Source organism: Schistocerca nitens, chromosome 5 (genome assembly GCF_023898315.1).
Source record: "Schistocerca nitens isolate TAMUIC-IGC-003100 chromosome 5, iqSchNite1.1, whole genome shotgun sequence".
In the NCBI taxonomy this organism is placed as follows: domain Eukaryota; kingdom Metazoa; phylum Arthropoda; class Insecta; order Orthoptera; family Acrididae; genus Schistocerca; species Schistocerca nitens.
Window position 1 is genome coordinate 714,799,634 of NC_064618.1, and position 26,441 is coordinate 714,826,074.

A 26,441-nucleotide genomic window follows, 5' to 3' on the forward strand; every position below is an offset into this window, starting at 1 on the left:
TCAAGGATATTTTTAAGAATGATGGCCTCATCCTCAATGAACAGTTACGGCAACGTAGCAAAAAATTTTTCATTACTTTGAGTCCACTGCTCTAGGAGTTATGATTCCTCTATTTTTTACTATATTTTCCTTGCTTCTGGTTTCGAAACATTATTTTCTTTTAATGTCATAGATATGTGCCGCTGAGGTTCCGTTCATGGAATTGTACAGCTGTTTGTAAAAATTTTTCTACGTCATTCTGTCCTTTACGTAATAGTAATTTCTGTAAAACCTAACAGATGGCTCTGTTATACTTAATCTGCTTGACTATTGCGTATTTGCAAAAAGACATTAACCTCTGTTTATGATTTGCTTCTAAATTAACAGTCGTTTATTTTCAGTTAATACTGTTGTTTCAAGTGGGCACATGTTACTGTCCACGCCTGATAGGCAGAGCAACTCGTATTGTCTTCGTGGCAGCTACGTAAGTCTGCGGGCTTATCAGTTTGATGTTCCGATTAGGCGCACGTGGCTAAGGCCAGAACTTTTCATTCTACTTTTGACTTGAGCATAGCTGCTCCGAATTCGGACTATTGCATTATTGAAATGAGCGTCAAGAAAATTGTTATTGTAGTTAATGTGTTTTTAGTCACATCTCATTTTCTGTGCATTGTTTTACAGAATTTAGCAATTCCATTCTGATGAAGACACCCCTAGCAGGTGCCGAAACCTAGGTCACTGTACCTACCGTTTATGTGCAATAGGTTGGCTGTTTAATCCTATGATGATTCTTCCATATAGTAACATGTACTACTCATACAATGCAACATTTCAGCACCGTTAGAAATACTGTTACTTACACATATTAGGCGAAACAACACTGAAAATATCAATTCTTTTATAACATTTTAAGGTAATGTACGCAATTTACATGGTATATTAATTATAATTATTTCTCATATAATTTCTAAATGAATTAATGTTTTACCACCATAAAAAACCGAAGTTTCTTATTTTAATTTTACTACTAAATAGCACAAATGCTTTATGGTTCTTTAATAAGCATTCTAAGTAACAACAAAACAAAGTTTCAGTACTAAGAATGGGGACCAGGTTCCCTTCCAGGTAATGTAACGTAGATTAGTCATCATTAAGACAACAATTTCTAGTAACATAGATCTTGTATTGACTGTTAAACGCTGATCAAAGACTTTACGCATCTATAAATTACAGGATGTGACTAGTAACATTAAAAACAGATTCGACCATAGACGCGCGTCCTTTTGTGACGTCTGAAGAAAATGTGGCCTCGTCGGCGCATGTTTAGACAGTCGAGAGTGCGTGTCGGCCGAGCAAAGATGTCGCCGTGACATCAAGAGCTGGCGGCACCCTTTGAGCCTCAGTAATTGCTGGACACCCTGAGTGTGAGAATTACCACGACTACTGTACTGTAGTAAGCTAAACGCATGCCCTAGCCACGTGGTTGGGAAAACCCGAATGTCCTAACATTGGCGAGATACGTGGCTCAATTGAATGACAAGCACAAGTACTAAATAAGACCCCATATAATAAAAACAAAACCCAAAGAGTTACAGAGAAGAAAGTAAGATGACTACAATTACAAAAATAAGACAAGCGCGTGGCTGAAAACACGCTGGAATTCCGAAGAGTAGTTTTTAAGTTATTTCATTTTAAATCTTTATGTATATAACGAAATTTGGAAAATAATATTTCGAGAATGCTTTAAATGAATTGCACAAATGAAGTGTTTACGGATAGATCTCACTCACGACTATCAGGAGAGCATAGTAGAATTTTATAAACATTATTTGTTTTAAATTACAGGCTACATCTAGTTTTAATTGCTTACATTTAGCAGCAGCTAAACGGGGTGAAGCAATTTTACCTTGACAAAGTCGATATTTTTAAACAAACTATTTAATGTTGGGAAAAATTAAGAACAATAGGCAATGAGGAAATGTACGTACACATTGACGAATGAAACATATATATGACACTAAATTTAGAATATTTAAGGATGTTGAGGAAGTCTGAAGTGTGTGCGATTCACTCATATAAAAGTGAGGGCTTAAATAGGAGCAGCCATCTTGCGCTGTACAGTTTTACGTCCGGATTCTTGGCCAGCCGGTATTAATATCTGGGACAGGTATTGTGCGGCAATAGGTCTCATCTCATGTGCGTCGTAATCTTTTTGTGTCGAACTGTGTTCTTCTAATGTCTGTGTATGTCGCTTCCAAATTCTGTGAAATATTTTCAACTTATATATTCTGAATACTAGATTTAGACGAACTAGTCTCAAATCTAAAACTGAGTGAACCGCTCTCAGAATTTAGCTAATTCGCCATTGTGGAATTTTAACTTTAAATTCAGGCTAAACAAATTTAGCATACGTTTCGATTTTTCCCAGAAATTTACATGGTTCGTTTTACAATAAGCTCTCATTCAGACATTAATTAATTTAACGATGAAGAATTATCAATTTGTGATAGGTATTGCAGTGAACTGAATGAACTCGGTTTTGTTAAATCAAAAAAATACTGTAAGTGATGAGCAATATTTTTCACCACGTTTACCTGTCTGCACTTATTCGAACTTTGTGACTAGTTTTCTTAGGATTAATTTGACAGATATGTCGGTTGGACCCAAGACTTTGACGTACTCAGTCGTGGAAATCGCACCACATATATGGAGGCCCTATTGACAGTGACTTTAACCTAAATTACAATTCACATTTCGTGAAAGTGCACATGGGGCTCACGGGCTAAAAGTTACCGAATAGTTTTTTTGTGGGACGAGCAACTTAGCAGTATGTTAACTTCGAACGTTGTTATTTGTCTCACCGCATAGGTTGGCCTCGTTTAGCATCAACAAATTAACGTCAGAAACATCTTTTTGTCTATATAGCCACATATGTAGGCTAGGGTCTGGGATATGTTATAGTGAACTTAGTCATTTGGCAGTGCAGTAGTGTGTTTGAATCCAGTTCAGTGAGTTTTGGGGACAGGATTGTCATGGTTTTGGGTTCCTATTAGTTGTAAATATATTACTTTTTAGGCTCGTTTTGCAATGAAGAAGTGCGTATTTCGGGGGTACGTTTATTATGGCTGTTAGATTTAAGATTTTTTGTATAGGTTAACTAAGTGTATTTTGTGTAACTGATTGGTGCTAAATTATTAATTATAGGTGAAATAGAATAAAATTTTTTTCAATAAGGTGTAACACCTTTGATTCCTGTATAGCATCCAGATGTTCGTATTTTAAGTGTGCAAAGCAGATGCATTGAAATAAGAGAATTGTAACTTTATCTATTGTTGTTGCATGAATTGAGATTATGTTATGGTCATATACCAAACGTGATATGGTACGTCGGTGTCCAGCTGCTAACTGAGAGAAGGTCAGCTGGTGATGAGAAAATGCAACTAAAAGAGGTTCAGAGTTAGCAACAAGAGATTTCAAGAGGTTGTTTATTTATCTGTAAGCTACTTTGGTTTGGGGGTATGTGTAGTGATCGGCGTTTCATTAGGTTCCAGTGCAGTGTTGTGTGCAATGTTAATTTGCTTTTACTTCAGTAGCATTAAGTATGTTGTAAAGTAATAAGATACAGCAATCAATAATGGTTTTAAGTAAAGAAAGAATTAATTTGTTTGCTGATGACCGTGCATAACACCAATCATTTGTTTAACATTGTGAGTACTGTTTAGACACTTTTCGATTCCGTTTCGTTTAGAGCAATTTTGTCTGAATGTAGTACGGATGCAATGACTTGAGCTGTTCTGAGATTGCATGGTTGGAGTTAATGTCAACGAAACAAAAAGGCTGTACTTAGCATGCATTCTTCGTTAACACTGCTATTTGTGTCAAGTTTCGCTCTAAAGTTTAGCTTTTGACAGTGTGAGTCTGTGTAAATTTTCCCGTAACCAGAAACTCCTTCACGCCACTAACTTTTAATTTTGTGCTACTAGACAGCACACAGTTTAGATCAGTGCATTCTAGTTTGAATACTTATCTCGTGCAGTAACTTTTTGGCAAACACGATTTCTAATAACAGGTGTCTGTAAATACATCAACTTCAGTAGAGAAATTTATTTTTGTTTAATAGCTTGCGGTCTGAGAGAACCGTGAGAAATCTGCACAGCAATTTTTAGTGTTACTTTATTCCCCTTTGGTATATTTTCAAACTCAGTAGCCCCATTTGAGACCTTATATCTATTTTATACACATTAAAATATGGGTAGGGCCTGCGCTTGTTGTGAGCGGGTACAAGTAGAGCTGGCTGGTGTCCGTAAACAGCTGCGCTGACTAACGTCTCTGCAGCTTCTGATACGCAACATCTGACCGGTCCTTCCTCACTCCAGAGTGGGTGCCAGACAGTGCTCGGTTAGCGTGTCACTGGGCGGAAGGCGAAGACGGAGCAGGCGGTGCGGCTGTTTCCCTACGTCTTAGCAACAGGTTCGAAGTGCTACGGAGATTCTAAAAGAACTCCACTGGCAGAGGAGGCTTTTTGCATGACGGAGACATTTACTACTGAAATTTCGGGACAGCATTTTTCAGGAGGAGTCGAACAACATATTATCCCACGCACTATTAACGAGTGGAACAGGGTTGGAGGGATCAGATAGTGGTACCAAAAGTACCTCCGCCACACACTAAGAGACGGCATGAGGAGTATGATGTGGATGTAGATTAGATATTGCAAAGGTGGGTGGGTTTCGATTCGAACGGTCCTTGGTATTCAGACGCATGTAAAATAATAGGTGACCCACTGAGTGATCTTTTCTTGCTACTGTCATGTTAACTGGCTGGTAGATGAAACAGCGTCGACGATCTGAACTGCAGCCACTTGCGTAGCTGCACATCTTCACATGACTGCTTCCAGAACAGGGAGATGTGTCGCCCGCAGATTAAATCCGTCCCACGGATTAACAACAAAGGGTTCGGTGTGCTGGCTGGCCTAGATTTGGTTTTTAGGTGGTTTCTGGCATTCCACAAGGTGAATACCGTACTGGTTCCCATGTTCCGCCTCAGGTACACGCTACGCAAACAGTACATTTTCCCACATTTGCACATAGTAGAGAGACTGGGCACACTGCTTCTGTCCTAGGCGGATGATTAGGAGAATGATGACCTTCGCTGTTTCACCTTCTTAATCACTTACTCAGCATCGGTATCAGCATCTGAACTGCATCGTCCTAACGAGCCTGGGACGCGCGTAAGAAGACAGAACGGTGTTGTGATAATTATTTCGTTTGTCGTACGAAAAATACACGGCATAAATGGTCAGATTACCAAGACAGTATAAAAGAGAAGGATGATGTGTATAAGAATTTGCTGGTGTCACAGCGACCACAGAAATTTAATTTTTTATCATGACTTTGTTTGTTGCGTTTGCCATCCAAGATGTACTCACGCATACACACAAAAACGCGGAAGTTCGCAGCCATTAGTTTACTAGGAGATGTTTTATTTACAGATTGTACTGAATGTTTTGAATGCACGGAGATACAGACGTTTATGTACGTTTAAGATAATGTTTGAAGCAGAAGATGCTGTCGCATAGTTAGACTGCGAGAGCGCTCTGGTAGAAAGGGCTTAGAGTAGTGACCGTAGTTAGTTTTGGCGTTGTCTTATGCACGAGCGTATTTAATTACGGCGCAGTGCTCAAAATGAAGACGAGCACTATTTTAAACCGAGGAAAATAACATTAAGGCTCGATGAGGAAATTCCAAGAGAAGGTTCGTAGCATACGATTCTGTGTAGATATGATTAGCGTGTTTCAAAACTCCGAACACAACGAAAAAGTTGAGTATACAACGACATCACAATACTTTCTACGCAAAGGATCATGGAAAACTGGGAAGCTTTGTCAAGTGAAGCAACCGAAATAGCTATTCATCACACGGAAACATAGAAGTAAAAGTGTGAATAGTTGCCCACAACATTATCACAATGACAACAAACTTTTCTTATCTGTAGCAACGCTAAACGGATAAATCTGCAGTTAGAACAAGTTTTCATATTGCTTTCCAGTTTGCAAGGCGTCGCGTACTTTCACCGATTTTCTGTTTATCTTTACACAGTGGAAACTGCGCTACAGTTAGAACTTGCAGAAATACAGTGCGACTGTTGCGTCAGAAGATTCGTAACAAAAGCAGTCTCGAAGACTTTTACTTCCTCACCATAAATATCCAGTATTTTACGACTCTGCAATTGCGATTATGTTGATTTTTCGATCTACATGATCGTGTTAGAAAGATTTTTGGCAATGAAAAAAATAGAACATGCCCACCAAAGCTCAATGACAGACTTCAGCTTAAAAGCTTGTCTTCGAATCAGCAGTGCTTAAAAAGTAATAAAAGATTTTCGTACTGTAGTGAATAGTAAACTGTGACATCTTCTGTTTCTATGTCTAAAGTTTAAATGAAATGGTAACTAATAAATTTGTCAGTTTAAATTTCGTCCTGAAACGGCATCCGTCATAAGGCTGCATGAACCGTAAGTAGTATCATGTTTTATATTGAGCTCCCCACTGTTGTTTGCTTCATTTCATTGTCAGTTCTCATTATCACAACAACCCTATAAAATAAATTGGCCACGAAATGTCATAATGAGCCTGCCGCATAGGGCACTACGTCGTCACAAATGCGAGAGTTGTAAGTTTGTGCCGTCCCGAACTCTAACCCAGTTGCTCAGTTTCTCTAGAATGGTTGCCTTGCATTTCCCATCAATTCGTCGTTACCCCAGTTCTATATGTCCCAGCTCGTTCATCGAGAGTAGTGTCTCTTCCGTCACACAAGGCTGACAGAAACAGACACCACTCAACTCGACTGACTCGTTGCATCTGGCTAGGCACAAGCTCACTGCTAGTCGTCACCTTTTACCTTGGTTTCCATCTGCACACCTACTGCACAGGGTCTTCCCTCTGGTTTCCGACCTTAAGTCCCTAATATTTCAGTAGAAATACTATCTATAAATCCTATACTTGTAACACTAAAAGGACAATAATGGTTACAATATCTTCTACAAGACCTTAATTAATTTTCAATAATTCACTCAAAATATTCTTTTAAAAAAGAATTATTTAGATCTCAATCGATGAATAAAACAATTGCTATCGGTATTCCTCTCCGTCTTTCTAGGCCACATCTTCCTCTCTTCAGCAGTCCTCTCTATGCAAGGAGATTATCTCCCATTTCTGCAGCTCTGAGGGGCACCAGATTTCTCCTGTTTTGATTACGCTCTGGTTTCACATCCGTATATCAGGAGTCTCCGTACAAAGAGACTAACAAATGCTTTCTCAGTGTGGATACTAACGTGCTTATTCAGCTGAAGGTTCTTCTCATTTTCGAAGGCGCTGCTGACCAGTGCTGTTCTTCTCTAGATATTTTTCAGACGTGTCCTGCTTTTCTCCACAGTACTACCCGAATAGTGAAATTTGGTTATTTCCTCGAGTTACTCACATCCTATTCTAACATCAGTCTTATCTCCACCCCTTTCTTGTCTATAACCATGACTTTTGTCTTCTTGGTACTTATTTTTAGTTTTGTTATCGATTGATTTAAGACCTTTAGCGTTTTATTTACATCCTTCCCAGAGTCTGCCACTAATGCCATGTCATCAGAAAATCTGATGCAGCGAATGCGCAAGTAATTAATTTCGATTCCAGTCGTCTTTCCTTTCATTGCTGTCATTGCCCTCTCGATGAATATATGAAATAAGTAAAGTGATGGAGAGCATCCCCATTTCACACCCATTCTGGTTTTTGTTCTTTTCTTGCTATCCTTGTTCTTTTCTTGCAACCAACTTTCGCATGCCCGGTGGTCGGAATATGTCTGAGAAACTTGTAAGGGTGTTCAGAGTAGGGTGCGCTGAGAAATATTTCTTCAGAAAAAAAATCAATAGATTGACCCTTTTCGGAATTATTTACCGTTGAAGTTGGAAAAAAATGACAAATGGAAAAAGATTTGCATGCTTATGCTCTGATTTAGTATTGAATGAGTCCAACAAGTAGAGCGAAACGTTGAGTACAATTGACGACAGATTGAAGAACATGATTCACGGCTATACCTTCACAAATGAAAGAATCGTGTGTAGAGGGTGGCTATCTCACAACAATAGATGTATATGCAATTGAAGGAGGAAGGAGAGAAGAAACTGGAGTGTTCCACAAAAACCTTCTGTAGCAAGTAGACCAAAACAAGAAAGATTAACTGAGTGTAAGTGGAGACCGTAATGCACGTGTAGGGAATTTAGCGAATCCTGGAACATTAGAAATTTTCGGAGAACAGGTCGCAAACAAGGATGGACACGGATTACGTCTCTTTGTAGCATGTAACGAAATGAAAATTACCATCAGAAAGAAGGATATTCACAATTCACATGGGATTCAAGAGGCTATAAATCTGTTATTGCCTACGTCGTAGTGACGGAAAGCTCAGCCGATTGGTACAAGACGTAATGGTACATAGTGGTTTCGACATAGGGTCCGATTACTTAGTGGTGGTGGCGAAGGTAAACCTGATTACTAGATGGAAGATACAAACTGTTACGAAGAGTAAACTCCAAGACGAAGTTTTCAAAGTGTATGTTGTGCAACAAGACAGTAGGACAGACCTATTTCAGCAGTGACTAACGCATTATTTACAAATAAATCTCCTGGAAAAAATTGGAATACAGAATCGGAAAACATAAAAGCGTGTGTAATCCAAGCGGAGACTGAGGCATTATGGAAGAAAAAGAGAAAAAGAAATTTATGAGGCGAACCTGTGTCACAATAAGGAATGAAAACATAGCAGATGAAATTAAAGATAAATAAGAAACCTACACTAAAAATCTGAAGCACATTACAGAAGAAAGGAAGGCACAGTATATATAAAACCGTAAATACTCTAAGATAGCAATAAGAGAAGCTCATCAAGGATCTCGAGATAAAAGATATCAGACATCAAAAATCACCGAAATGGTAGACAAAAGATGGTTTATAAACTCCTAAAACAAATGATGTTGCACGAATTCATGAAATAGACAAGAAGCTTGGATGACACATTATGCTGGTTTATGGGTAGAAACAATTATAGAACCGAACTAACGAAAAAGTACCAGTACAAAAAATAACACGGTGGGATGTGGCAAGGAGACAACATTACGATGGAGGAGATATAAGAAGCATTAATTCTTTGTGTACCAGTGATTTCTACCAGAGATCTACCTCTTCATTAACTTTGTTTTGAAGTAATAGTGCCTCTAGCAGGAAATCGCCGATTCTATTGCATCTAGGTATCTAGGTACTGCTGCAAATGTAGTGCATTGTAGGAGTCACTTACAGCGTTCAAATCAACAGTCGGCGCGGAGACTGTGTTATGTGATTGTAGGATATTGAGACGTGACTTTTTGTATAGTGTCGTTACTGGGGAGATCACTGACAGTGAAAGTAAGTACACCTAAGGTATTGGTAATGTAAATCTGAGTTTGTACTACTGCTTTTGTAAGAGGTTCCAGAATGAAATCACTGGGACCGTATGTAGTTTTGATACAAGATTTACTCAAGTTAAGACCCGTTTTTGCTTGTTATTTAATACTATAATTTTTTAGGAATTATGAGCTCATGGACGTTTATAGAATTGGGATTATGAGTAGGAAAAATGCGAATTTCTTTTCAGATCTATCACATGATATGATGGATTTTGAAAACTTAATGTGCCACTGTTTTCAAAGTGAAGTCCGCCTCCGTAGCGTAGCGGTAGCGTTTCCGCCTACCACGCAAGGGGCCCGGGCTCGATTCTCGGCAGGGGATTGGGTGTTGTGTGTACTTCATCATTTTAATCATCATTGACCCACGAGTGGCCGAAGTGGCGTCAACTGAAAAGGATGCTAAAATTTTTTAAAATTATATTTCAAAATTAAACCACCTTCTTGCAACAATTGACTTTCACCATTTGTCATTTCTTCTTGCATTCGTTGCCTACTATGAAGATAAAGATTAATTTTGTGAAAAATTTTGAATTTATACTTTTTTCATATGGCTGGATTCAAAAGGTTATAGCAGAAGAAGAACAGGAAAGCAGCAGGACCGTATAATATTAATGCAGAACTTACAAAATGTTAGAACTGAAGCTATTCCTCTTGGGTATTAATAACCGCTTCACCTGTATTCAGTTCTTTATTATTGGATCGCTACCGGTTTCGTGGCTCTAAAAGCCACAGCTTCCGTGAACGTTAATATAACAAAAAATTCAGAAGAAATAACAACCCTGATATATACGTTCTCACGGTAAATTATTTTACGATTTTAGAAATTTTTAAGAAAATGTTTCAAAATTTTACATGAGAATATCGAAAGATTAGTACTCACACGACTCTTAGCCGGATCGCAATATGGTGGATGAGTCTTAAACAAAACGTACCATAGTCATCCATTGGCAAGGAGGAAACGTATGGAAAGTATTAAGATCTAATTTTGGGCCAGAATGAAAAACGAAGCCGTACTCAATGTACCTGAAGTTTTTCAAGCAGTTTACTTTCTTGCCGTCAGTACGTCAGAACACGCGGTCGCGTCCTCTGATCACGATTCAGTGGATCGGAGAAGTAAGTGTGGTTCTCAGGTTCGGCTGTTACGCCAATAGCTACCTATTTGACAATTATGTCCAGATAGAACATCCTTCCGTTTTGTGCCAGCTCCTTCTTGGTTTTTCATTCTGGCCAAAAATTAGGTCGTAATGGTTTTCATACATTATCTCCTTACCAACGGATGACTATGGTACGTTTTGTTTAAGACCCATCCACTATATTGGAATCTGGCTGTTTTATTCTATGACATACCGCCTTTCAGCGGTGTTTTCCTCTGACAGACAATGAAATTTGGGTAAAAATGTCCCGAGCTTTTCTCTTTCAATGTTTTATTCATGTGGGTGCTAAAATTTCGATATTCTCACGTAAAACTTAGTAATATTTTTACAAATTTTTAGATCTTATTGTAATTTACCGTACCACCGCATATGTCAGGGTTCTTATTTCTTCTGAATTTCTTGTTATGTAGATGTTCGATGAAGGTGTGACTTTTAGTGCCATGAAACTGGTAGTGATCGAATAACAAAGGACAAAATACCGCTGAACCGGTTATTAATACCCAAGATGACTATTCATAGATGTGGTTGCCCAGCTTGCAAGGTTGTCTGCCGAAGCTATTCCATTCATTAAATGACTGTTGAAAACTGAATATGATACCTCGCTCTTTGGGTAATATTACACCATCAAAAAGGAGTTAGAAATATTTGTGAAAACTATAGAGAAATAAGTCTGTTGAACACGGGATATAAATTGTGTGCACAAATAATTTATGACAGACTGAAAAGACTAGCTGACGCCCTCTTACTGGAGGAACAAATCGGTTTTAGAAAAGAACGATCTTGTTGTGACAATATTACAGCAGTGCGGCAGATAACTGAAAAGAGATGAGAACATAATTTCGAAACTCATATTGCATTTGTAAATTATGAAAATATCGTCGATGGTCTCACTAGGTACATGCTGTGTAAGCCAGGGTGTTTATAAATGATAATCGAGGTTTTAACGCTTTTTAATATTTATTATATTAAACTTACAGTTACAAATGATATGTCAAATGATAGAGCAACTCAAACACTTTTACCAAGAACCTTGTAATTCCGATAATTAGCTTTTGCTGAGAGATATGTTATTCAGTGTTACCATTTTCAGTGAGAGGCGAAAACATAGGCAATTCAGTCTCTCTATTATTAGCCAAAAACAAAATGTTAGCCACACAGCTAATGCTGCATATATAGTTTCAGAGGTAGACTAATGATCAGTTGCACTAAATTGTTTAATGTAGAATTATTTTTCATCTTATATAAATTTTACATTGTTTGTAACATTTATCTGTTGATTCGCTCTTTTCCCTTTAAACTTCATAATTTATACTACACAATTGCAATAATTCTACTTAAAATTCGGGTTTGTGACATTATCTATTTTCTGGCAAGTCATTAATTATTCTATTATATCGGATTTCAGCACCTACCCACATAAATTTATTAATTAACATGGATCAGACATAATAATCAACTTTCATAAAAAGTGTTAAGCTTTGTTTAAAATGATCAAAATCATATGGCTTAAACAATGAAGTATACTGCACATATGTAAGTTTATAAGACATTATTCACTTTGTCATTTATGAAGTATTATTACAAAGAAGATTAAATCCTCAATGAGCATCCTAAAACATTAACTACTCACACCAAATCATGTGACAATGCCGAAAATCCGAAAAGACAAACTGGATATCGAAAAATACGCATATACCAGGTGCTGGATATTTCAATACTTTCCATATCTGGCAGTTACATATGAAACATAATGGTGGTAGACATACCTGGGAGATTCATCAGTATTTTGCTGGATAAGCATCGGTCACATGGAAGAGCGTTGGGTTTGAGCTGGAGTGGCCTGGTCCTTCTGCAGAAATGCACACATCACCTTCACTATCGGTGTCCGTATACAGATGAAAATACGTGACATTACCTAAGTCAGAAGAATCTAGCTCGAAAATATTAAATTAGAGTACTCGGGTAAGGAGGCAGGTATTGACATGGCTGAAGACCGGAACCCACGCTTTACTAAACTCTTGTTCGACCAATTTTTGAGTAGTTTTCATCAGTTTGATGAATTAACCCAAAATGTAGAGCGGACTAACAGAAAAGTTGTATGTATCGTCACACATATTTTAATTCAGGGTGAGAGCATCACAGAAATGGTCAACAAATTACAATGGCACATACTACAAGAGAGGCACTGTACGCCATGAAGAGATTTACTTTCAAAACTTCTGTCACTGCGCTAGTGTGAGTAAAGGAACCTGTTATTTCCTACTAATTATATCTCTCTGAAAGACCTAGGCAACATGCTAGCAATGGTAACGTGCGAATTTCTATCGAAGAAAAGTCTAAAAATGTGAAATGCAGATCTAAGAAAAAAAGAAATTTCTTGCGATGCATAATACATTTAAAGCACAGCATTGCACGAAACTTAATCATCAAGTCCCAGAAAACCAGAAGAGAATCGAAATGTCTTAGATGTGACTCTGTAGAAGAATGTTGAGAATTAAATGCACTTAATGGATAAGCAGAGAATACTCGCTCCTCAGAAATATCGAGAAAGGAGTATGTGGAATACATTGGCTGAAAGAACCAACCGGATGATAATAAGTGTGTTAAAACGTTCTGCATGAGACACGATTCGCAGCCAATCAGAGCTTAACAAAAGTTAACTGAACTTATTGCTCAAAGATCATTAAGCAAAAATTACTCAAACTTCAGAGATAAACAGTAGGCGCTGCTTTAAACTTTTAAATAAATGAAAGAATAATTAAGTGAAATCAAACCAAGCTCCGAAATTTACGTCTAGTTTGTAGTCAAAGAAATTGATAACATAATAATCAACAGAAAAGGATATAGTAGTTGAATAAACAACAAAATCAGTGTGTCTTAATGAACAATGTGGAGACCTTCCATACAAATAAATTTCGCCAGCAACAGCTGCTTGAGGCCTGAAAGCTCACAACAATAGCTTATTATAGGATATGGCTTCCGCATTTTTGCAAACACACTGTATTTTCCTTTTACCCAAATATGTTTCAGCATCTCTGTGCAATCATCAGTGGGTTTTTGTTTATTGAAATCTGTGAAAAGTGAAAATATTCTATTTCGCAAAGTGAGACCTAACGAAAGTGCTTGTTCGCTTTGCTTCTTACCATGATTTTATATTATGTGTGTTTTGGTATCCGACACTGATAGCTGAAAACCGAACGTTGAAAATATAAATTTCATTGACGAATTAAGACATCCCTTCATTTTCAAAACCATAATTTTGGCATATCAAATGTTTTTCCTAAATATTTGTTACCACAGACGTTTTGTTGTGATTGATCCTCCTTTTGGATTCCGAGGACACTGCACACACGTATTAACGTACTACGTATAATTTATTTCATTATTAACGCCCTTTTAGTTCGCAAAATAAGGAGATAACTATGTTGCTTTTTTTTTCCTAACACCGTCGCCGTTCATCTGTTCCTGAGAGAGTTTGGCGTTGAATTTTGTTTACATTCTCTCTCTCTGTCTTTGTGTGTGTGTGTGTGTGTGTGTGTGTGTTTGTGTGTGTGTGTGTGTGTGTGTGTGTGTCGTGTGGCTGTGCGTGTGTAGTCTCCTTTAGCTGTTTGTATTGCCTTTTCTGTAAAGTTCTTTTAATGTGTTAAATAATGTGCCTTACAGAGTGTAATATTTGCATTCAGAACTTGTTTGCCTTCTGTATGTGGAAGTTCTCTTTTATTGTCTGTGATTTAAGCTATGGCTGGATTTCCAACATTTTTAAATCTGTTGCTATTGTAGGTAGGTGGTGGTTATAGGTTGTTAGGTGGTCGCAAATGTGCTATGAGTGGTGTTGCTTTTTAGAGCTTTGAGGCATTCTGAGTAATTTGTTCTGAAGTTCTTGCATGTTTGTCCTATGCATACTGACTAACAAGTGTTGCATGTGAGTTTCTTGTATTCCTGAGCTGTTGAATTTCTATGTGGATATCTCCTGTGTTCTGAGATTCTTTTGTGTTGCTTTGACTGTCCTGTATCCTGTTCGAATTCCCTGATTCTCCAATTGTTGCCTATTCTGTGGACAATTTTGTAGGTGAGTGTGTGCCATTTTTCTTCGTGTGTGTTGCTGTATGTTGTGTCTGGCATGTGGTCATTGTTTGTATATTGGGTAAAAGGAAAAAATCTGTGTGCAAACAGGTGGAACCCTTATCCTATAATTTAACAACAAACGCAGAAATAAAGGACAAGCAAGAGCTTCATATCCAAAAGATGAACAAGAGCTTATACTCACTGGGTTTCTCACATAAATTAGCCAAGTCAATTATTCAAACTTTCTGAAATCACAACCTTTACAATATACGTTCCATGAGACAATTTCAAGTTGTAATTCATTAGCCAAAATAAAGAAAAGCCACTCAGTTTCAACCGGTGCGTTAACGGCTCAGTTATTTAAAAGAGGCACGTGGTGAACTGGTGGAAGACTCCACCAAAACATATCAAATGAGCACGCCAAAAGGTGCGAGATCTCGACAGCAATAAATCTTGCACCCAGAACTTAAAGAAACAGTTAGCTGATACAATTTCAGAAATATTATTTTCTTGATCTATACAGTTTTGTCTATATTGTGTGTGAATTTTATCGTGATAGTAGCTTTAAAAATGCCTTTAAGTTATAAGCTGATTACCTCAGCACTGGCGACCACTCCCACCTTTTCCGACATTTGGAAAACTGCTTGCTTCAGTTAAATTTTTGACAGTGTGAAGGCTATTTTCTTTCGATATGTTTCGCTGACTTCTATATTTCTGGCTGACAATTATGTCTTTGCCTGAAAGCTTTCTTGCGTGTGGTTTATTTATGTTTTGACAATACTAACACATATTAGTAGGTGGAAAGTTGAATTTGCCAACCTTTACGTGGAAGTCAAGATTTGTGCATAATGGGTGGTGGAAAAACTGTGTTTAGGAAACGGAGGTTTCATGGAAATCGGATTACCAACGGAAAAGAGGAAGCAGCTCGGAATGAAGAACCTAAGCGCTCAGCTTCAGCATCGAAACTGGGACAAGAGAATTGTACAGGCACGTGAATTATGTTGATATGGATTCCGGCGGATTGAGAGTTATTGATTTAGAGCTTCTCTGCCAGGTTATAAAGTTTTCATGTTCATGTGTTAGCTGTAAAAATACGGAATGCATGATTGTTGTTGAAGAAAGAAGAGTGGGAACAGCTTGCGATTTTAAATTAATTTGTAATTCCTGTGGCTATGAATTTTCGTTTTCCTTCTCCAAAAAATAGAAAAAAAAGAACTGACACTCGTACCTATGAAAGGAAATTTAGGCTACCGTGTGTGCTCAGAGATGCCTTGGACACAGCAGAGAAGTGGGTAATTTATTGTGTGGTTCTCTGAATATGCCTCCAACTTGCGCAATGTTTTAAAAAACAAATAAAGAAATGTCTGATGCTGTATGCGATACTGCCAAACTTTCTACGAAGAAAGCAGCGGAGGAATTGGTGGAAATAAACAAAAAAGAATAGATCCTGGGGTAGATATTCATGACAGTGAACCTGTTACAAATGTTACTGACCTGTGTTTGTCCGTAGATAGGACCTTCATGAAAAGGGGTCACACATCTCTGGTGGAGTTTCATCTGTTATCGTATAGACTCAGGTAAAGTTTAAGATGTAGAAATTATGCCTAAATACTGCGACCAGTGTGCAACAAGGAAAATGTCCAACAATGAAGACAGTGAGAAACTGTGGCAAGAAAAACATACAGTAGCATGCTCTAAAAATTATAGTGCTTCAAGTGGGGGCATGGAGGCTGCTGCAGTTGTGAGGATGGTCTCCATATCTGAGGACCAGTATGGTGTTAGATATACTAAATACCCTGGTGATGGGGACTTCTCCTCGTTCAAAGCCGTACAAGATAAAAATCCGTAAAAAACAACAATAGAAAAGTTAAAATGTGTTGGTCACATCCAAAAGAGGCTTGGTGATAGACTTCGTGAAGTACTTGAGGATAGAAAACCACTACGAGGAAAAGGCGGCCTTTCTCTGAAAGAAATTGATTCTCCTCAGTTACTTTATGGGAGAGCTAGCAGGACAAACACACAAAATTTAGAGGCAATGAGGCGTGTTGTGTGTGAAATTTTATTCCACACACTACCGACTGACCAAACACCAAAGCACAATCTGTGTCTTAAAGACGATTGGTGTAATTTCGACAACAGAAATGAGACGTATTCACATAAACACTCATAACTGGAACCTGTCATGAATGCAGTTAAACCCACATTCAGGTTTCTTACACCCCTGATTTATTGAGGAAGCGACTTCACGAAAAGACACAAATTGCAAATGAAAACGTCATTAATTTAATTTGGATTAGATGCTCAAAAAGGACATTCTGTGGACATGAAGTACTCAAAATCGGTATCTATGATGAAGTTTTATGTTACAATAACGGAAATAATGGCAGAATTGAAGTGCTGAAGAGATTTGGTATAGGGCCTGGTGTGTTTTCAACAAAAGAATTTTACACCATCGACGAGAGCAGGGTCAAGAAGGCTGACAGATCAGTGTCTAACCTGCAAATACAGGCCAGGCAATTTCCAAGAGGAGAGAAGAGAAACCTGGAGAATGAGGAGTATCAGTATGGAGGATTTTAAAATTGAGGTAAGTTTATCACCCGTAGACGTATGAGAAGAAAATGTCTGAAACTCAATTTCTGTTTTTTTTATTTTTTATGTTATTAGAAGCATTTTTTCAAAAATTATAAGTGCCAATGCTACCAAATTTTCAGGAACAATTCGCAACGTGTTTCTATCTCCTTGAGACTAAAAAATACGAGATCTTGCAATCACATTCTGATTTTTAGATGATTGTATGTAGAAAACAATGTTAATTTTCATGTGCAAAATTAAAAACTCTGTTAATGATACAATTTGAGCCCTAAATTAAAAAATCTGGTTCAGTGGTCTTACAACCCTCTCAGGATACTAAAATAAAATTTTTCAGATTAATTCCATCATTAGAATTTGAGTTGTGGCTTTTTATAAAAAGACAATAAAATAAGTAAAAATTCAAATTTCTGGCAAAATATTAATCCTGCATATTTTATTATACTTTTTCGTTAAAACGCAGCTCTTTTGCTTCACACATGCAAAATTTTGGACTTTTACATTAATAAATATGGCTGTAATGATTTTTTAAATAAATGTTTACATTTTCCTCGACTTGCGCCATAGGGTGGTGGGGTTTTTTGGTTCCGCTGGATAGGTCAGGAGTCCACTACACGCAGCAAGCGGCTACACGGGTAGCAGGGGTTGTGTGGCGTGGACTGGGCGGTTTTTTAGGTTAGAAGGCCTCGGGCAAGTACAGAAAGGGCAACAGCCTCAAAGGGTGCGGAGCAAAGTCAGGACATGCGGGGACCAAGCAGCAATCGGTATTGTAATTGTAAACTGTCGAAGCTGCGTTGGTAAAGTACCGGAACTTCAAGCGCTGATAGAAAGCACCGAAGCTGAAATCGTTATAGGTACAGAGAGCTGGCTTAAGCCAGAGATAAATTCTGCCGAAATTTTTACAGAAGTACAGACTGTGTTTAGGAAGGATAGATTGCATGCAACCGGTGGTGGAGTGTTCGTCGCTGTTAGTAGTAGTTTATCCTGTAGTGAAGTAGAAGTGGATAGTTCCTGTGAATTATTATGGGTGGAGGTTACACTCAACAACCGAGCTGGGTTAATAATTGGCTCCTTTTACCGACCTCCCGACTCAGCAGCGTTAGTGGCAGAACAATTGAGAGAAAATTTGGAATACATTTCGCATAAATTTCCTCAGCATGTTATAGTCTTAGGTGGAGATTTCAATTTACCAGATATAGACTGGGACACTCAGATGTTTAGGACGGGTGGTAGGGACAGAGCATCGAGTGACATTATACTGAGTGCACTATCCGAAAATTACCTCGAGCAATTAAACAGAGAACCGACTCGTGGAGATAACATCTTGGACCTACTGATAACAAACAGACCCGAACTTTTCGACTCTGTAAGTGCAGAACAGGGAATCAGTGATCATAAGGCCGTTTCAGCATCCCTGAATATGGAAGTTAATAGGAATATAAAAAAAGGGAGGAAGGTTTATCTGTTTAGCAAGAGTATTAGAAGGCAGATTTCAGACCACCTAACAGATCAAAACGAAAATTTCTGTTCCGACACTGACGATGTTGAGTGTTTATGGAAAAAGTTCAAGGCAATCGTAAAATGCGTTTTAGACAGGTACGTGCCGAGTAAAACTGTGAGGGACGGGAAAAACCCACCGTGGTACAACAACAAAGTTAGGAAACTACTGCGAAAGCAAAGAGAGCTTCACTCCAAGTTCAAACGCAGCCAAAACCTCTCAAACAAACAGAAGCTAAGCGATGTCAAAGTTAGCGTAAGGAGGGCTATGCGAGAAGCGTTCAGTGAATTCGAAAGTAAAATTCTATGTACAGACTTGACAGAAAATCCTAGGAAGTTCTGGTCTTACGTTAAATCAGTAAGTGGCTCGAAACAGCATATCCAGACACTCCGGGATGATGATGGCATTGAAACAGAGGATGACACGCGTAAAGCTGAAATACTAAACACCTTTTTCCAAAGCTGTTTCACAGAGGAAGACCGCACTGCAGTTCCTTCTCTAAATCCTCGCACAAACGAAAAAATGGCTGACATCGAAATAAGTGTCCAAGGAATAGAAAAGCAACTGGAATCACTCAACAGAGGAAAGTCCACTGGACCTGACGGGATACCAATTCGATTCTACACAGAGTACGCGAAAGAACTTGCCCCCCTTCTAACAGCCGTGTACCGCAAGTCTCTAGAGGAACGGAGGGTTCCAAATGATTGGAAAAGAGCACAGGTAGTCCCAGTCTTCAAGAAGGGTCGTCGAGCAGATGCGCAAAACTATAGACCTATATCTCTGACGTCGATCTGTTGTAGAATTTTAGAACATGTTTTTTGCTCAAGTATCATGTCGTTTTTGGAAACCCAGAATCTACTATGTAGGAATCAACATGGATTCCGGAAACAGCGATCGTGTGAGACCCAACTCGCGTTATTTGTTCATGAGACCCAGAAAATATTAGATACAGGCTCCCAGGTAGATGCTATTTTTCTTGACTTCCGGAAGGCGTTCGATACAGTTTCGCACTGTCGCCTGATAAACAAAGTAAGAGCCTACGGAATATCAGACCAGCTGTGTGGATGGATTGAAGATTTCTTAGCAAACAGAACACAGCATGTTGTTATCAATGGAGAGACGTCTACAGACGTTAAGGTAACCTCTGGCGTGCCACAGGGGAGTGTTATGGGACCATTGCTTTTCACAATATATATAAATGACCTAGTAGATAGTGTCGGAAGTTCCATGCGGCTTTTCGCGGATGATGCTGTAGTATACAGAGAAGTTGCAGCATTAGAAAATTGTAGCGAAATGCAGGAAGATCTGCAGCGGATAGGCACTTGGTGCAGGGAGTGGCAACTGTCCCTTAACATAGACAAATGTAATGTATTGCGAATACATAGAAAGAAGGATCCTTTATTGTATGATTATATGATAGCGGAACAAACACTGGTAGCAGTTACTTCTGTAAAATATCTGGGAGTATGCGTGCGGAACGATTTGAAGTGGAATGATCATATAAAATTAATTGTTGGTAAGGCGGGTACCAGGTTGAGATTCATTGGGAGAGTGCTTAGAAAATGTAGTCCAGCAACAAAGGAGGTGGCTTACAAAACACTCGTTCGACCTATACTTGAGTATTGCTCATCAGTGTGGGATCCGTACCAGATCGGGTTGACGGAGGAGATAGAGAAGATCCAAAGAAGAGCGGCGCGTTTCGTCACAGGGTTATTTGGTAACCGTGATAGCGTTACGGAGATGTTTAATAAACTCAAGTGGCAGACTCTGCAAGAGAGGCGCTCTGCATCGCGGTGTAGCTTGCTCGCCAGGTTTCGAGAGGGTGCGTTTCTGGATGAGGTATCGAGTATATTGCTTCCCCCTACTTATACCTCCCGAGGAGATCACGAATGTAAAATTAAAGAGATTAGAGCGCGCACGGAGGCTTTCAGACAGTCGTTCTTCCCGCGAACCATACGCGACTGGAACAGGAAAGGGAGGTAATGACAGTGGCACGTAAAGTGCCCTCCGCCACACACCGTTGGGTGGCTTGCGGAGTATGAATGTAGATGTAGATGTAGATGTAGATCTCCCATTGAAGTAGTGGACCAACAAATTCACTTCTTATCACACAGTCTAGCACGATATGGAGCTGTTTTTACACTCTCTCGGATTCACGCAACTTAGGTGATCAAACATCAACCCCAAAACAATTGTGCGAGTATAGGATTTAAAACAACTTGGTCATAGCTGAAACATACAACACATGAATTTCTGAACCATCCAAAAATTTAATGGTTCACATTTATAAAATCTAAAGGAATTTAACACCAACTGTCTAACAATACAGAAAATTGACATCTCATTAAGCCACTACCTTGTTTGATCGTGATCCGTTCCATAGCCTTTCAATAATAGACGTAATACATGTACTCACATTCAATTCGCAACCCACGCGCCGTTACCCAGTGCAATACAGAAACCATAACTTGCACACAGCCTGCCTACAATAATAATAGACAGAATTTTAAATTTCCATAGTACGGTATACAAATACGGATGCACAGGGTGAAACGAATTATGTGTGAACTGCCACTGATATAAAATAGCCACAAGACAATTTAAAGCCTTAACTACTCTCTCCAGTTAACAGAAAATATATGTATCAAAATAATTACAAAATAGAAATCCACTCATCGGTCAGGATTACAACCCATGCTACCTGCAGCTTCATTAATTCGGATCCTACTTTTTAAAAGTTCAGTAGGCTTGCAATAATTTAACATGTATGGCCAACGACGTAAATGTACACAGTGTATTCAAAGCCAAACGTACGCAACTCAACAGAAATGCCTCGGTGACAGAAATATCAAAAGCTGCTTAATGACCAGACGCTGGTATGTCCGCCATAAGATCCAGTGTGTAACGTGGTCGGCAAATGAACGCCCAGCCTCCTCTGTGCAATTTCAATTGCTGTCCAACATGAGTACCACAGCACGACAATCGCTTGTTCCAGTACCTGCCGCCTCCTCACGATCTTGCTCGCAGATATCAGGGCGCCACACTTTGCCCAACTCGCTACAACAGGCCTCTACAATGTCTCTAGATGTAAGCCGAGCTGGGTGACGTAGTGGCGCAGTGGCGCAATGGCTTGTATTCGTGCGGACGACGGTTCAAACTCACGTCCGGTAATCCTCATTTAGGTTTTCCGTGATCTCCCTAAATAGCATCAGGTGAATGACAGGATGGTACCTTTGAAAGGGCACGGGCGGTTTCCTTCCCCATCCTTCCCCAATACGAGCTTGTGCTCCGTCTATAATGGCCTCGTTGTCGATGGGACGTTTAATTCTGATCTCTTCTTCCTTCTCGTCCTCCTCCACCTCCTCCTCCTCCGCCTCCTCCTCCTCCAAACGTAAATGCTACTCAACTCTGCTCACACTGTGCGAGACTTTATATCCGCGTTTTCTGCAGCACACGGCCTTCTGAAGTCGACAGATCTCCAGGCCCAAATCAGGAAACAGCACTCTATCGATCGCCGGCCCCTTGACACTGACATGAAGAGACTAGCACATGAAAAGAAGCTGTAGTGAGCCGCGTCAGACTCAGAATACTGACGACTGAAAAAAAAAAAAATATCGCTTATGATCCTGAGCGGCTGTTTGGCACTGATGTATCCACGTGACTCCTTCTCCTTAAATACATTGTCGTCTATCAAATTGCACTTGTACAGTTACCATTATTTTCGCACACATTTATGTACCATTCACTAGTATGGTCACAGAATCGGCTCTGTCTCCCGTCCAGACCTACTTGTAAATTTTCTCTACTAAGTTCTTCCATTATTTGTTGTTTATATATATTATAGGGGAAACAGCGTAACGATTTCAGCGTACTGGTGGTCGTCTAATACGTTCCGTAACCCCTTAACTTTTTCGTTTCATAATGACTTTGAGTGAAAAGATGGAGCGTATACTGTGGGTTACCGCAAGGAAAGAAAGGTAGGAAAATTTTCTGTTATACAAGAAATTCTAGGGCACACACGATAGGGTCGTCAGTGGAATACACATGTAGCTGGAAAAAATTTTCGATTAAATACTCTTCTTAGGATTATCTTCTGTTGATTTTTCACTTATTGGTGGAAGAACTCTTACCAATTTTTCATGTCTTCAGCATTTTGTTATGTAGAGGCATGCTGATTATAGAAAATCACAAAACAATAGGTATAAGCGCAGTACGAAACAGTAAACACCAGCGACGTGTCTGCATCAGACTGACTTCTATTGCTGTGGATGGATGTTGTGTGTAACGCATGACGCGTAATGTCCACACAGCGGCTTATTTCCTTACGTCTTCCTCCTGTTCTGGATGAATGGTCGTGGTTCTTATGGTGTTAGATTCTTGAGTCAAGTTTAGTGTCTGATAGTAAGACATTATAATCTTGATATGGGTTGTAAATGAATTGAACTTCTAATTAAGTTTTATTTCATAATTACACGGAGGAACTGATACTGTTACCATATTGTATATGTATATTCAATATACACATGGCTACAAATTTCTATGGCAAATATAGTGGATTGAGTAAGTAAGATTTTAAATAGGAATCAATGTCCGTAAACATACAGTTTCCAGTCCGCAGCTCGTGGTCGTGCGGTAGCGTTCTCGCTTCCCACGCCCGGGTTCCCGGGTTCGATTCCCGGCGGGGTCAGGGATTTTCTCTGCCTCGTGATGACTGTGTGTTGTGTGATGTCCTTAGGTTAGTTAGGTTTAAGTAGTTCTAAGTTCTAGGGGACTGATGACCATTGATGTTAAGTCCCATAGTGCTCAGAGCCATACCGTTTCCTTTCTACAATGGTATCGGTTCAGATGATTAACTCATCCACTTCTGCTTAAGGAAGAGATTTAGGTGTGACGTAGTACAATTATTAGGTACTAACTGAGGGGAAACGTAACGAAAATCCACTTGACTCTGAAGGACTTTTGTTTTGTAGTAACACTTAAAGATTAAGTGTTTATTCCAAAATAAAAGAAACCAGCTTACTCTATTTACAAAATGTAGCGTTAAAGAGTTAACACAAAGAAAATGATCTTAATTGATAAACGTATGTTTCGTTATGTTTCCTTTCGAATTATTACCTAATAACTGTACTGTGTCAGGCCTAATTCAATTCCTTAAGCAGAAGTCGATGAGTTTTACTTCTGAACAGAAGCCATTACAGAACGGAAACGATACGTTTCCGGCCATGGGATCCTATTCAAAATATCGTGTACTCGCTCCCTTCCAAAAGTACTAGAAGTTAGTAACGATAATTTTCGAATACGCTGTATAGAGAAATGTATAAAATAAATAACATTGAAAATTGCCATGACAGTATACGATTACACGAGTTGATGCAAGAAGGTTCCAGTATATACCAGTAAAATGTGCTGTTTGCGAGATACTTACGTTAGTTTGGTTAGGACCCGTTACTGAGAACATGTTTCCGATAAAGTTCACATGTCACTGTCCTCAGAGTATATCCGCTGTATACGGCTAAGAAAACTGATTAATGCATGATCGGTCACCATCACATTCAGCTAGCGTACCAATGTTTTTCGAGATGTACAGACGAAACCTGTCTTTATCTTGGCCTCCGAGATAATTTAGCCGTAATCGTCTGGAATTTTTCTTTTTCTTTATTTTGTCTGGGCTCATATCAAAAGTGAAACGTATAGCACTCCCGTTAATAAGGTTGACACTCCCGTTGATAAGGTTGTAACGTTGTTTCTTTAATTTGCTATGAAAGCGGTGCTGATATTCAATAAAAGTGGGTTAAAAGCTGTGAGCTGTCTGGGGAAGTTAACCTTCCATTACTGAGCAACTGTTTCACCAGGTATCCAGTCTAGCTTACCAACCAGACTAACATTAATTATAATCTTTTAATAGTCATACGACAACCGGTGATATATATATATATATATATATACACTCCTGGAAATTGAAATAAGAACACCTTGAATTCATTGGCCCAGGAAGGGGAAACTTTATTGACACATTCCTGGGGTCAGATACATCACATGATCACACTGACAGAACCACAGGCACATAGACACAGGCAACAGAGCATGCACAATGTCGGCACTAGTACAGTGTATATCCACCTTTCGCAGCAATGCAGGCTGCTATTCTCCCATAGAGACGATCGTAGAGATGCTGGATGTAGTCCTGTGGAACGGCTTGCCATGCCATTTCCACCTGGCGCCTCAGTTGGACCAGCGTTCGTGCTGGACGTGCAGACCGCGTGAGACGACGCTTCATCCAGTCCCAAACATGCTCAATGGGGGACAGATCCGGAGATCTTGCTGGCCAGGGTAGTTGACTTACACCTTCTAGAGCACGTTGGGTGGCACGGGATACATGCGGACGTGCATTGTCCTGTTGGAACAGCAAGTTCCCTTGCTGGTCTAGGAATGGTAGAACGATGGGTTCGATGACGGTTTGGATGTACCGTGCACTATTCAGTGTCCCCTCAACGATCACCAGTGGTGTACGGCTAGTGTAGGAGATCGCTCCCCACACCATGATGCCGGGTGTTGGCCCTGTGTGCCTCGGTCGTATGCAGTCCTGATTGTGGCGCTCACCTGCATGGCGCCAAACACGCATACGACCATCATTGGCACCAAGGCAGAAGCGACTCTCATCGCTGAAGACGACACGTCTCCATTCGTCCCTCCATTCACGCCTGTCGCGACACCACTGGAGGCGGGCTGCACGATGTTGGGGCGTGAGCGAAAGACGGCCTAACGGTGTGCGGGACCGTAGCCCAGCTTCATGGAGACGGTTGCGAATGGTCCTCGCCGATACCCCAGGAGCAATAGTGTCCCTAATTTGCTGGGAAGTGGCGGTGCGGTCCCCTACGGCACTGCGTAGGATCCTACGGTCTTGGCGTGCATCCGTGCGTCGCTGCGGTCCGGTCCCAGGTCGACGGGCACGTGCACCTTCCGCCGACCACTGGCGACAACATCGATGTACTGTGGAGACCTCACGCCCCACGTGTTGAGCAATTCGGCGGTACGTCCACCCGGCCTCCTGCATGCCCACTATATGCCCTCGCTCAAAGTCCGTCAACTGCACATACGGTTCACGTCCACCCTGTCGCGGCATGCTACCAGTGTTAAAGACTGCGATGGAGCTCCGTATGCGACGGCAAACTGGCTGACACTGACGGCGGCGGTGCACAAATGCTGCGCAGCTAGCGCCATTCGACGGCCAACACCGCGGTTCCTGGTGTGTCCGCTGTGCCGTGCGTGTGATCATTGCTTGTACAGCCCTCTCGCAGTGTCCGGAGCAAGTATGGTGGGTCTGACACACCGGTGTCAATTTGTTCTTTTTTCCATTTCCAGGAGTATATATATATATATATATATATATATATATATATATATATATATATATATATATATATATATATATATATATATATATATATATATATATAAGAGAATTTAAATAAAAGGAAATAAATCAGTTTATATTTGGAAATCTATTTTAACATTCATCATTGAAATTTCAGCATATTAAACTTGAGTCATAACTAAGCTGGTGCCTTATTTAGGACTGTGGAAATGTGAATTTGTAATCTTACAGAACACATCAAATATGGAGCCAAGATTGGGAGACTGCATACAACACTGCATTTATAAAATAA